The sequence below is a fragment of the Marmota monax genome, unplaced genomic scaffold (assembly GCF_021218885.2).
Source record: "Marmota monax isolate L192 unplaced genomic scaffold, Marmota_monax_Labrador192_F-V1.1 WCK01_AAM20220418_F8-fsc00004, whole genome shotgun sequence".
In the NCBI taxonomy this organism is placed as follows: Eukaryota; Metazoa; Chordata; class Mammalia; order Rodentia; family Sciuridae; genus Marmota; species Marmota monax.
Genome location: NW_026692881.1, coordinates 31252792 through 31265243, shown reverse-complemented (window position 1 = coordinate 31265243; position 12452 = coordinate 31252792).

Sequence of the window (12452 nt, the reverse complement as noted above, 5' to 3'; positions counted from 1 at the left end):
GCCTACAAAACCAGCTTGTCCCCTGCCTGATTGCAGATGAGTGCCCTGGACAGGCAGAGGAGCAGAGGAGGAAAACTTGGCTACATCCCTGCCTGCCTCCCTGGCCAGGGTGGTGCTCCCTGCCAGCTGGCCCAGCTCCCCACCACATACCTGGCCGGGAGTCAGTAGGAAAACAGTGTGTGTTTATAGGGCTTTGTACTGAAGGGCGTTAGATCAATGCAAAGCTAATAAATTAGAGATAAGTGGGATTTGTTGATTCGCTGGTGGTTAGAGCTGCAGGATCTAGTGTCGTCACCGGGTCCTTTCCATGGCTCTGGGCTGGCTGGAGTGTGAGTCCAAGAGGGGAAACGTCACCACTGTTGTAGGCTGAATTGTATCCCCATAAAAACAGAGGTTGAAGTCCTAGACTCTGAATGTGGAAATGGGGTCTTTGCAGAGGTAACCACGTAAGGGGGAGGCATACTGGATTCAGTGGGCTCTCCTCCAAGGTCTTTAGACAAGGGAACTTTGGGCAGACACCCAAAGAGGAGGAAGCTGTTCTAAGACAGAGATGCACACACACGAGGAACGGTGTGAGACGGCGGAGGCAGAGATTGGGGCCACGCATCTATAAGCCAAGGATAGTCAGTCAGTCCCCCATGGCCAGAGGCTGGAAGGGCAGGAGGTCTCCTCCCCTAGGTCCCTCAGAGCAGGCCCTGCCCACACCTTGACTCCATTCTTCTGGTCTCCAGAACAGGGAGAGGACGCATTTCAGTTGTCTGTTCACGTGGTTTGTGGCATTTTGTCTGGCAGCCCAGGAAACCGAGACGGGAGCCCTTCCTGCTGCCAAATGCAGCGGCCTCCGGGGCACCTTCGTCAGGGCTAGGAATAGACTGCAGAGCCCAGGCCAGCCTCAGAGGGGCTTCAGCCTCAGCCTCCTCGCCCCACACTCCCCAGCAACCGGCTGAAATTTTCCCCCTTTGTAGCCTGTCCCTGGAAGGGGGTGACGCTGGAGCCATCCAGATTCTGAAGAGTGGGGGTGAGAATGGCCTCCCTGTCCTCTCTGGTTCTGGTTCTTTATGAAATCGAGGGAAGGGAAGTGACAGAGCTGCGTGACCTGCCAAGAGCTGTGTGCTTTTGGACCAAAGTCCCCCAAATTGATGATTGTTTTAAACAAAGATGCACTCTCCTCCAGGGTGGGCAGTGGGCTGGGAGCTGGGAGCCAGGAGGGGGGAGCAGGAGAGGCCTGGACTCCACTCCTAGGCAGTGGCCCTTCTGTGCCTTCATAGGCTAATTCCAGTCTGGGAGGCATTTGCCCCTCGTCCCCATTAACGAACCCTTTTCCATCCACCTAGTCCGTGCTGTTGCCCCCACTCTGCAAGGTCCCTCATTTTCCATGCCAGCCCTCTTCCCCCTTTACCTCCATCACCACCAGCTTCTGCAGGCCAATGTCACACCTCCAAGTTCACGTTCCACTGGGTATTGTTGTGATTCTTTTGCTGAGACTGTGTCTCACCTGACTTTGAACTTACTAAGAGTGGAAAACACGACCCATATCTACCTGCCAGCATGACCCCTCTCTACCGGCCAGCACCTCGCCAAGACCTTCTGATCCAGGGCAGCTACCCTAGGTTTACTGACGGCTTTGCATTTGGTCTGGAAAATGAAGAGTGCTGCCTGGTTCTGTCATTTTTGGATCATCAAAGACTGAGTTTACCTGAGTGTCATCTGCAGAACAATTCTGTAAAGCGCATCACATACATGTGCACACACACACACACACAAACACACACACCAATTCTATAACTTAATGCATTTTGCAAACGCTCCATACTATACCCCCTTTTGCAGGTTAATAGTGCCTGTTGGTGCCCTAAAGACTACAGGATGCTTCCTAGTAAAGGAACCCTTTAACTTTATTTAGCCAAGCAGTTCTCAAATTCATTTGCTCATATGCAGCAGAGAACGTTGTGACTTACATTTTCCATTTTCCCCTCCTTCCTAAGACACACAAACCCCAGTATTATTAGCATGGCATATGGCTACTACATTTCCCAGCTTTCCCTGCAGCAGGGTGCAGCCCTGCCATAATTTCTGGACAATGAAATATAGACAGAAGTAAATCATATATGCCTTCCAGGAAGGGGTCTTTCAGAGAAGAAGTATGCTCTCCTCTTTTCCACACCTTCCTCTTCCTGTTTGAACTGTAGTTGTGATTGCAGGTGTTTGAGCAGCTATCTTGAATCATGAGTTAGTTTCTCATGGGTGATCTTGGACTAGATTTACCTCCAGATCTTGTTCACCTGAAAAAAAAAATCTATCTTGTTTAAGCTACATGAGCTAGCGTTTTCTGACCCATGCAGCCAAACATAATGCTAACCAAACTGCTACAGAGCCCCCTGAAAGGAAAGCGAGGAACTGGGAGACTGGCAATCGAGAAATGAACGACGGAGACCAGGCAGAGGTACACACCAGAGTTTATTTATCAGAGCTGACAAACAAAGGCCATCTTTCCACAGACAGAGAGAGGCAAAACAGGCTTGGGGTTCGGTACTTTTATGGGGCAGGCTCAGGGATTAGAGCTGGGCAGATCCTAATGCCAGCAGTGAAGGGTGGAGTTGGTATGAGGGAGAGGGGAGCCTGTCTCAGAGACAGCCTTGGGTGGGAAAATGAATTTTTTCTTAAAATGGTGGCTGTCACTTATGATGGCCGTCCAGATGCCAAGCAAGGCCCTTACACCCCCTTTTTCATATCACCCTATTCTCAGAAAGTTGGATCCAGAACATACCTCTTACAACGAGCAAAGCCAGTGGGCAGGAACTAGCCACAGAGTCCCGTCCTCCTAGGAACAGTGGGGCGGTTACACCCAGCTGGATGGAAACCGGGTCAGGGGGAGCCAAGAAAAGGCACCTGCAGCCCCTAGGGAGGTGGACCATCACAGTCCCAACCCAACAGCTGAGCCCATCAGGTCTGCAGGAGTGTGGCATCCCTCCTCCCTCCCCCCAGCTCACCTGGCTCCCTGCTGTCCCTACTCATCACTCTTTGGCCTCATTGGCTGCCTGTGGTCCTTCCGGTCTATCCTCCATGGGGCCACCATGCATGTCCCTCAGCCAGCGCTCTGCCCCACCTCTCCCTGCTGCCCCTTCTCACCTCAGCTCTCAGCCTGAACATCACCTGCTCGCCCTGCCCCCCTGTGGCCGCAGCCTTGAGGCCCTCTTGTTTTGCCGCTGCAGCACACCTGACCAGGACACTGACCACATGGCTAGGCTGTCCACTTCTCTGTTGTCGTAATCCCCACCACCGACAACTCCACGGCGACTGTGCTCAACCCTGGCACTCAGTAGGTGCTCAGCAAAGAGGAAAGCTGCCAGTGGGTGAATTCTAAGGTCTCAGGGCCCTTGGTGCCCTGAGCTGGGCGACTGTGTGCACTGACTCCAAATTCCACGGAGCTCTTGCAACAGCACCAAGCAGAGGCCAGGACAGCCAGGGGCGGGGCCAGGCACAGGTGTCATCACCCTGGTCCAGGGGACATTGAGGAGGCCCTGTGCTCCAGGCCTCAGCAGCTCAAGCCACCTCTCCCAGTCCTCCTTGCTGTGGGAGAAGTTACAGGGAAGGTGGGGCCTCAATCACTTTGTGGGGAGTGTGGACAGTGATCCAAGCAACAAAGGACACGCTGAGGAAAGCAGCTGTACCCCTCCTGGTGTCCAGACCCCAGACAGCTTCTTCAGAGGCAGCCACTGTCCCTGCTGACCTGCTGACCTCCCAGAGATGCTTTCGTGCATCTCTAAGCACCTGCGTCCATAGAAGCTTAATCCAGATGTGCATGTTGTTCATAGTATTCTTCACCCTGATCTTGCAGCTGTTCATTTGCTTTGCTTTTTAGCTGAATGCATATTAGAGCTCCAGCTTCGTCAGCCAGACAAGCTTCCCAGGAACTGGGAGGTTATGTCTGGCCAGCAAGGAAAGATGTTGCATCAGGGGCAGCTGGGAGGCAGTAGGTCACCCCAAGGCCAAGCGTCCCTTTGCTCAGCTGTCAATTATGCATCTAATTTTAGCAAAGGCCTTCTAGGAGGCTGGATGGCCTCCAAGCACTGAATGTGCGTTCTCTCCTTGATGCTCACAGGTCTTGCAAGGCAGGCACCGTTACCGTGCCCATTTTACAAATGAGTAAACAGGTGCAAAGAGTGCAAGAGTCTTGTCTGAGGCCCAGCAGCTTGTTCCTGGAAGGGCTGGGAGTTGAACCATGGGCATCCTGACTCTGAAAGCCTCCTGCTCTAATGGTTCAGGGCAGTGCAAGTTGCAGTAATGGAAGAACAGGACCTGAGCCTCATGGAGCATTCAGGGATCCCCAGCACAAGGTGGAAGAGAAGCAAATTCCTGGAGCAGGAACATCGTGTGCAAGGCACCTGGGTGTAGTGAGTCATTTGTTAACTCTGCAACCCAAGAGGCTTGTGAGGTGGTAGAGGAGATGCAGTGGTGAACAGAGACAGGAGCGCAGTTACAAAGAGCTTTGAACGGCAACCTAGAAAGTGGAATTTCTGGAGGCAACAGGAAGATGGTGAAGGTGTTAAGCAGGAAGAGAGGATCGAAAAGATCTCAGGCCAGAAGTGAGCCCTGTTGTCCATTCTCTGGGTGATGTGGGAGAAGAACATAGGAGGGGTGAGCCAGGGCTCCTGGAGACAGGGCACTCTGATGGTTCCAGTCAGGCCCCCGCCCAGAGCAAGGAGGCATGAATTTATTAAATCGAGCTCAGGCTCTCGCACTATCTTACTCTATTCAGATGCTCCGGAATTCCTCTCCGAGCAGGCATTCCCCATCATACCCAGAAGAACGCACATGTTTCCTGGGCTCCCCTGGCCTTTGCCAACCCCAGTACCTTTTCAGACTGGCCCTGAAGCCCATCTTCCAACCAGAGTTTGAGGGACTCTGAGTGGCCCAGCTGCCTCTCTCCCTAGGTCTGGATTCCACAAAGAACCACCCAGAAATTGGTAGTGTTCTCCTCTTAGAAAACAAGCTTCAATTCTTTCTTTGGCTGAGTTTCTCACCGTGACTGCTTTTCATTAGCTTTTCAAGGGGAAAACAAATTTTCCCCAGTGGAAAGTGGCCACTCACTGCAGAGGCATTGTCCATTTAATATGTTTGTATGTGGAAGGCCCCAAGCCTGGGTCTGTAAGGCTCCGGCCGGGACCCTTGGGCAGTAGGTTCAGTTTAGGAAGCTTCCTGGCAGACACTGTCTAAAGAGACAGGCCTCCTGTGAAACCTTCAGGGTTGGGGAAACCTGGGGACCTTCAGCCGTCTGCTGTCCATTGCTACCCCCACGTCTACCCAGCTTTTTCTTCCAGTCCAAGTCCTAGTTTACCTAGTGGAGAAGCCTCTCAAAGCCTCTCTTCTTCCTAACCTCTCTTCCCCTGGTGCTTTAAAAAAAAAAAAAGTGGGGGTGAGTACTAAAGACAGAAAGGAATCCAGCTGGTTAAACTCCAATCCGTGTCACTCTGTGGAATCAAAGAGGCCTTTACCTGGGCACAATCCTCCTTCAAGGGCCCAATTCTACAAGGACTGAGACCAAGATGGAGGATCTGTACTCCCACAGTATTGCTCAGAAGGTTCAGATACCTGTAAGAGGAAGAAGAAAAGCAAGAAGTAGAAAGGCAGGAAGTGGAGACCGAGAAGGAAAATGGAAGATAAACAAGAAGTGGAAATTGTCCAATGGGGGCCAATATGGCTGAACACTCCTTTGCCAAGTGGGTCTCCCTTGAGAAGAGATGAGGAGAATTTAGGCTGTGGAAGACCAGTCTCCATCTTAGAAACCCCACCCTCAACATTGGCTTTTCTTCCTTTTTTTTTTTCTTCTTTTGTTTATTTGTTATTCAGAAGGTTGTATGGATAAGGATGGGTGAGATAAATCACTTCCAGTTACTGGCTTGAGCTAAGCCCTCCCTCCCACGCACCCCACGCATACACTAATACCCTCTTGCACAGAAGATACTTCCTGCTGTGACACACAGAAAAGTACCAGCCATCCACAGAGCCCAGAACATTTCTCCCACAATACAGTGGCAGCTCCTCCTCAGAGTGAGTCGGGATTTTTTTCATAAATATGGAAACAAATCACATAATAAATAAAGTTTTATATTGGTATATAGAGTGAGTTCATGGTTTTTCCCCTGTCTCTTAGTCCCACCCCTCTGAGAATTACTAGTTTGTTGTGCATCATTAATGGTTGTGTTTTGTTGTTTTTTAATACTTAGAAATACACATTCACTTACTGTCTTTCCACTCCCCCTGACAAAACTAGGTAGGCCTCATGTTATCTCAAAACTTGCTTTTCTAAAATGTGACAATACATCCTTTCTATTGTTCTGGCTCATGAGACATGGATCTGACCCAACTTTTTTGGGGGGGGATGGGGTACCAGGGATTGAACTCGGGAGCACCCGACCACTGAGCCACATCCCCAGCCCTATTTTGTATTTTATACAGAGACAGGGTCTCACTGAGTTGCTTAGGGCCTCACTTTTGTTGTTTTGTAGTTGGACAGCATGCCTATATTTTTTTATTTTTATGTGGTGCTGAGAATCAAACCCAGTGCCTCATACATGCGAGGCAAGCCCTCTGCCACTGAGCCACAGCCCCAGCCTGTGCCTCACTATTTTGCTGAGGCTGGCTTTGAACTCGCGAACCCCTCACGACCCTCCTGTCTCAGACTCCCAGAGCCACTGGGATTACAGCCATGTGTCACAGTGCTGGCCTGACCCACCCTCCCTCCCTCCCTCCCTCCTTCTTTCCTTCCTTCCTTCCTTCCTTCTTTCTTTCGTGTGTGTGGTGCTGGGGATCAAACCCAGGGCCCTGTGCATGCGAGCCAAGCGCTCTACTATATTCCAGCCCCCTTTTAACAGCTGCATCCCCTCCCACTGGGTGGAGGTACCATGACTTAACTGCTTCGTCTTTTGTTAAAGGACATCTGGATTGTTTCAGGTTGGGTTTTGGATTTGTTTGAATGGTGGGGTTTGTTTGAGGTTGGGGGGGGGCTTTTTTGAGTTTTATTTTTGTTTATTGTTTTTTTGTTTGTTTTGTTTTTCTTTTTGCTGTTGCTATAAATGACCCTGAGCACTCACTGTGGATTTCCTCCTGCTTAATGGGGGTTTATGTCCTAGCTCAGAGTCCTATAAGTGAGATTACTGCACCAGGGGCGATGGGTGCTTAAATGGTAGTAGGCACTGCCAGAGAGCAGCCCAGAAAGATCTTGTGATTCTCACTCCTTCAGAATAAGTCCTCAGCTCTCAAACCAGAGGGTGACCATCAATCTCTCAGGGAAAGCCTTTTTTAAATTTCACTTCATCTTTAGGAAAACATGTGAAATTACTTTATAAACTCTAAAGCAGTTACAGCTCAGATATCAGTTGGTGGTGGCTTCCCCTTGAATTCTAAGTTACAAGCCTTCAATCCCCATTCTGCAGATTCCCTAAGTCAATGTCCCAACCGAGGTTTCTGGAAATTACTCTTGGGAGAGGGAAGAGCTTGCAGTTTTAGGGTCACCTGTGACTCCTCATTCTAGATGAGCCTGAAATCATCTCATTTGGATCCACCTTCTAATCCCATGCATGCTAGTCTGTCCAGGTGACACTAACCTGGTCTTGGGACTGAGCCCTTTTCCATAACATGCATCTGTGTGCGCGTGTGCACATACACACACACATACACACACAAACACACATTTCTCTCACACCCAGTTATTCATAAATGTGCAGACTACTGAAGCTTCAGGGAAATGGAAGGATTTACAGCTCAGGATCCATACAACTTAAAAGTCCAAGTTCAAAAAACCTATTTCTCTAATTGCCCCCAAAGTTCTGGAAGCACCAGCTGTAGCCTTCTGATTTCTACTTGGTTCATCTCTCTCCCCCCCAATCCCTGTCCACTGTCTCAGAAGAACAGCAGCTAAAAATTACAATACAATCCTTCCTTTTTCTTACACAATGAAATTCAGTCCTGACCAGCCTCTGCTCCCTGAGTTTGCCAGCTCAGGGCAGAAAGTTCTTTCATGCAAGGGGATTCTCCCTTACCATGACAGACCCAAGGGTTGTAAGTAGCCAAAAGTTCTCACTCCTTCCCACACCCAAAAGCTTCATCCACTTAATCCATTCTCCATCCTTAGCTGAGTGTTCTTTAAAAATGCAAATCAGCTTTTATCATACCCAGCCCCAACCCACTGTCTTCCCCAGTCATTAGAGTAGAATTCAAACCCTTCCCATGGCTTTCTGACCTTGGCAGACCCCTTCCCACCTCTGGGACCTCACTTCCCACCATTCCTCCCTTTGGTTTACGGCAAATCTTAACCACAGGCATGTTAGTTCAACAGGGTAAATCTTGGGCTTTTGTTCAATCATTAGGGGAAGAGAAATACAATCTCTTTCTTTCTCTGCTGTCACCCCCAGGACAAAGAAGCATGTGGCATCTTGTTAGTATGAGCAAAAGACAATACCTTCATAGAAAGGAACACAAAGCCAAGAGAATGAGAGAGAAATAGAGCCACATCCTGGTGCCTTGCTGAACATCTGCATCAAACTGCACCTGAAGACCATCCTATTCTGGACCTTTTCATTTACTTGAACCAATAAAATCTCTTTATCATTTAAGCCAAGAGGAGTATTTCCTGTTACTTTTGAGAAGCAGCCTCCTACATCACACAGACTTTTCATCTGTCCCATAAGCACTCCTGGGGGTCAGAATGCATCTAGTCCTTGGTTATCATCATCTGTCCAGATATTTCTCTGGCTTTATACTGGACAGAGGGAACTCTGGGGTCTGGCCCCCTTCCCAGTCACATGCACTCAGCTCCCCAAACCTGACTTAAGGTTCTGATGCATCCCTCTGCCTCACCTCTCCCTGCTCAAAATGTACACAGGGACTTGACTAGGGCAGGGAGCCCTACAGCTAAAGCCCATGTTTCCCTTATTGGCCTCTACCCAATCCTTGCTGGGCACGCTGGGGTCTCCTCTCTGAGGAGCAGGGGACAGGCTCAGGGATCAGTCTTTCAGATCTTTTGTTTCACTTTGCCCTTGGCTTTCAAAATCTAACATCAAAAATGTAACTCTTGTTCTCTGCATTGAAAGATGATGATCCTCCAAATGGGAGAGGGCGACAAGACAATAGGAAATCAGGAGCACCCACGTCAACGAATGGCTGCCTCAGCTCCGAGTCTGCTGGCCGAGCTGCCCTCACAGGCAGCCGACTTCTTGGGTGGATACTTTGATAAGCTCTTCGACTGGAGTCGGGGGCAGGGAGACCCCCAAGGGCATGCTTGAGGAAGCAGGGGTGGTTTCCAGCTAAGCCCTTAGCTCACTTGGGAGGGGAGTGAGAGTCGAGAGTGAAAGCAGGATTGCTCAGAATAATCTAGAAGGTTTTACAGACCATAGAATAAAAGAGAAAGGAGAGGAAGGGAAGAGAAACTTTGAGGAAAGAAAAAAGAGGTTTCAAGGGGACTTTCATAGCATTTTGCTGAATCCTAACATCTATCACCCAGGACATGGCAGTGGCTTCCTCCCTGGTCCCTCACTGTGACCCCCACCAAGGCATTGTCCACTCCAGTGAAGGACTGAAGGGGTGACCTTCCTGAAATGCAAATCTGACAGTCTTCTCTCTGTCTAAAGCTTTCCATGGCTCCTCATGGCCCTCTGAATGAAGCCACAAAGCCACAGGACCCTTCACAATGTGGCGCCTCAGTGCTTCTCACCTTTGACTTCACACTTGGCAAGCTGAGTTTCTGCCACCTGCTCCTGTCCCCAGCCCCTTCCTGTGCCATTCTCTTCCTCTCCCAGGCTTTCTAGATACTACCCACCAACATCCCTTCCTTCTCCTCCATCGTATTTATTTATTTATTTTTTTAATCTTCACAACCCCCAGAAAGGAGTAAGTCCTGATTTTAGAGAGGAGGAATCTAAGGCATTTCAGTCTCATGCTGAGGTCACGTTCCTAGACAGAGGACAGAATGGAGGTTGCCAGGGCCTGGAGGTGGGGGGCAACAGGGAGTTAGGGTTTAAGGGGCACAGAGATTTAGTTCTGCAAGATGAAAGGTGCTCTGGAGACACAACAGTGATCAAAATCACACAATAAAAATTAGAGCATTTATGAGAAAGAAGGTGTTAAGGCCACAAGGAAAACCTCTTTCGATTCTGCACTAATAAAAACAGTAACGCAATTTTACTTGCATTAAACAGTTAAGACATACATAAATCTTTGAGTAAATACGGCACCTCTCCTTGAAGAGAAGAAAGAAAGATCTAGAAAAGGCTAAGCTTTTGATCTCAAGATTTTTTTTTTTTTTACATTCTTTAAACCACAATTAAGACCCTCCCCCAAAAGCTGGGTTTGCATGGTTTGTATCTATTGACATTTCTCACATTCAAAATTAAAACTAGGAAATGTTTAGCAAACAAGAACCGCCCAGAGCCCCTCCATCGGCTGCCGGAGGGGAAACATCAGCCACATGGCTTACAGCCTCTGGAAAACTCTGCCACTCACTCGTGAAGGAATGAAAGGGAAAAGGGAAACAGCTCTCACTTTATGGATCTCCTGGAATCTCCCGAGATCTCCCATGCACCCCAGAACCCACTGGGAACAGCCCATCTGCTCTAGAATGCACGGTGGGGCCTAGAGGGGCGGGACAGCGGGGAGGAGGGGAAGGGGAGACCAGAGCATCCTAATGGGACGTGCCCTGGGGACCCACAGGAAGGCCAATGGCTGCAGAGAGAAGAAGACCCAAGAAGTCCCTGTGCCTACCCAGCCCACGCCCAGGGTCTCCCGCAATTTGACAACTAGGCCCAAAGCTGCCCACGTTCCACCACTCCCTGGGACTCCAGCTTCTGGACCTCCTCCAGGACCCTGGACAGTAGCAAGTCTTTCTAGATTATTCCTGAATTTGGAAAAAGCGATTGTTTGGGGTTTGCTATCTGCCAAGGCTGGGAAATCGCAGCCTGCCCCAGGATGCTTCCGCAGATCCTACACGAGCGCAGCCAGTTTTTAATAAGGCTTATTTAAAAACAAAAACAAATCGGCTTATTTTCAGTGGGAAATGAGTTGTGCTCGGCCCTAATCCCCGCGGTCAGTCAGCTCTCGGCCAGAACGCCAGCCGTCCGGGGTCCCCGCAGACCGCAGCAGCGAAGGTGACGCCCCCTTCCTAATGACAGAAGCAGAAATCCAGTAATGCATTCAGCGCAGTGAAAACTTAATCCCAAATATGATTTTTACTCATATGAGGAAAGTTAACCCACAGAAGATTCAATTGGACAAACACTGTCTCCAAATAGAGGTCATTCATTTACTTAAGGGTGACTTTGCTTTGTCACAGGACCTTCCCACCAAGACCGGGTCAGGGTTCTTTGTGGGTTCTAGTCCTCAGATTTGCTGTCTGTCCTGCAAGGAAGCCCGAGGGAGCAGGGACTGGCAGGGTGCACCCACCAATGCCTCAGAAAATAGGCATTTATAGGTGAGGCAGGTCATGGGCACAGGGGCACAAAAGACAGGCCCCTTTGGAAGCCACAGGACACTGGAGGAGCCTTGTATGCAGGAGTCCTGGGCCTCTAGGAGAAGCGGTGAGAAGGTTGTGAGCCTGAAAGAAGGGCCCCAGACTGCCCTGCAGGGCACAGGACCAGCAAGTTCTCCAGAGAAGCAGAATCAACAGGATGGCCACAGACAGAGAAGGGATCCGTTATAAGGAATTGGCTCACACAGTTATGGAGGGAAAGAAGTCCCACTATCTGCAGGAAGAGTGGGAAAACTGGAGAACCAGGAGAGTCATTGTCTCAGTTTAAGACAAAATGCAAGAACAAACCGGTGTTCCAGCTTGAAGGCCGTCGGGCAGGAGTCCCCCCTTACACAGGGAAGGCCTTTGTACTACGGAGGCCTTCGACTGATGGGGCAAAGCCCACCCACATAGGTGTGGTAGCTCAATGTTACAGTTCAAATATTAATCTCCTTTAGCACACAGAATAATGTAACCCAGTATTTGGGCACCCCAAGCCCAGTAAAGTGAAAAATGAAGCATTGCAGGCATCTGAAGAAAACGGAAGGCAAAGATCCACTCCAAATCTGGAGGGGAAGAGTTGGGCCCATTTGACACCAGGGAGAGCTAAAAACTGGGTGCCCCAATTAGGCTGGGGTTGGTGTTCAGGGCATGGGCCTTCCTCTGTGAGTCCTTCCTGGGGACAATGACTTGAAGTCTCTCTTGAATTCTGCAGGGCCTTGACCAATGGCAGGCCAGACATTCAGCCAATAGTCACTCCTAGTCCTGAGACCTACCTCCATCTGTAGGGGTCTCTCCAAACCAGGCCGGAAATTCTGTCATGGTGCCACCGTCAACTCCACTTCTGTGGCTTTCCTGACCAAGGTTGAGTCTCTCAACAACCAACAGGAGTAAAGAACTTTTGCCCAGGAAAAAAAGCAAGGACGGGGAATTCAGAAAGCGGCTCCAGACC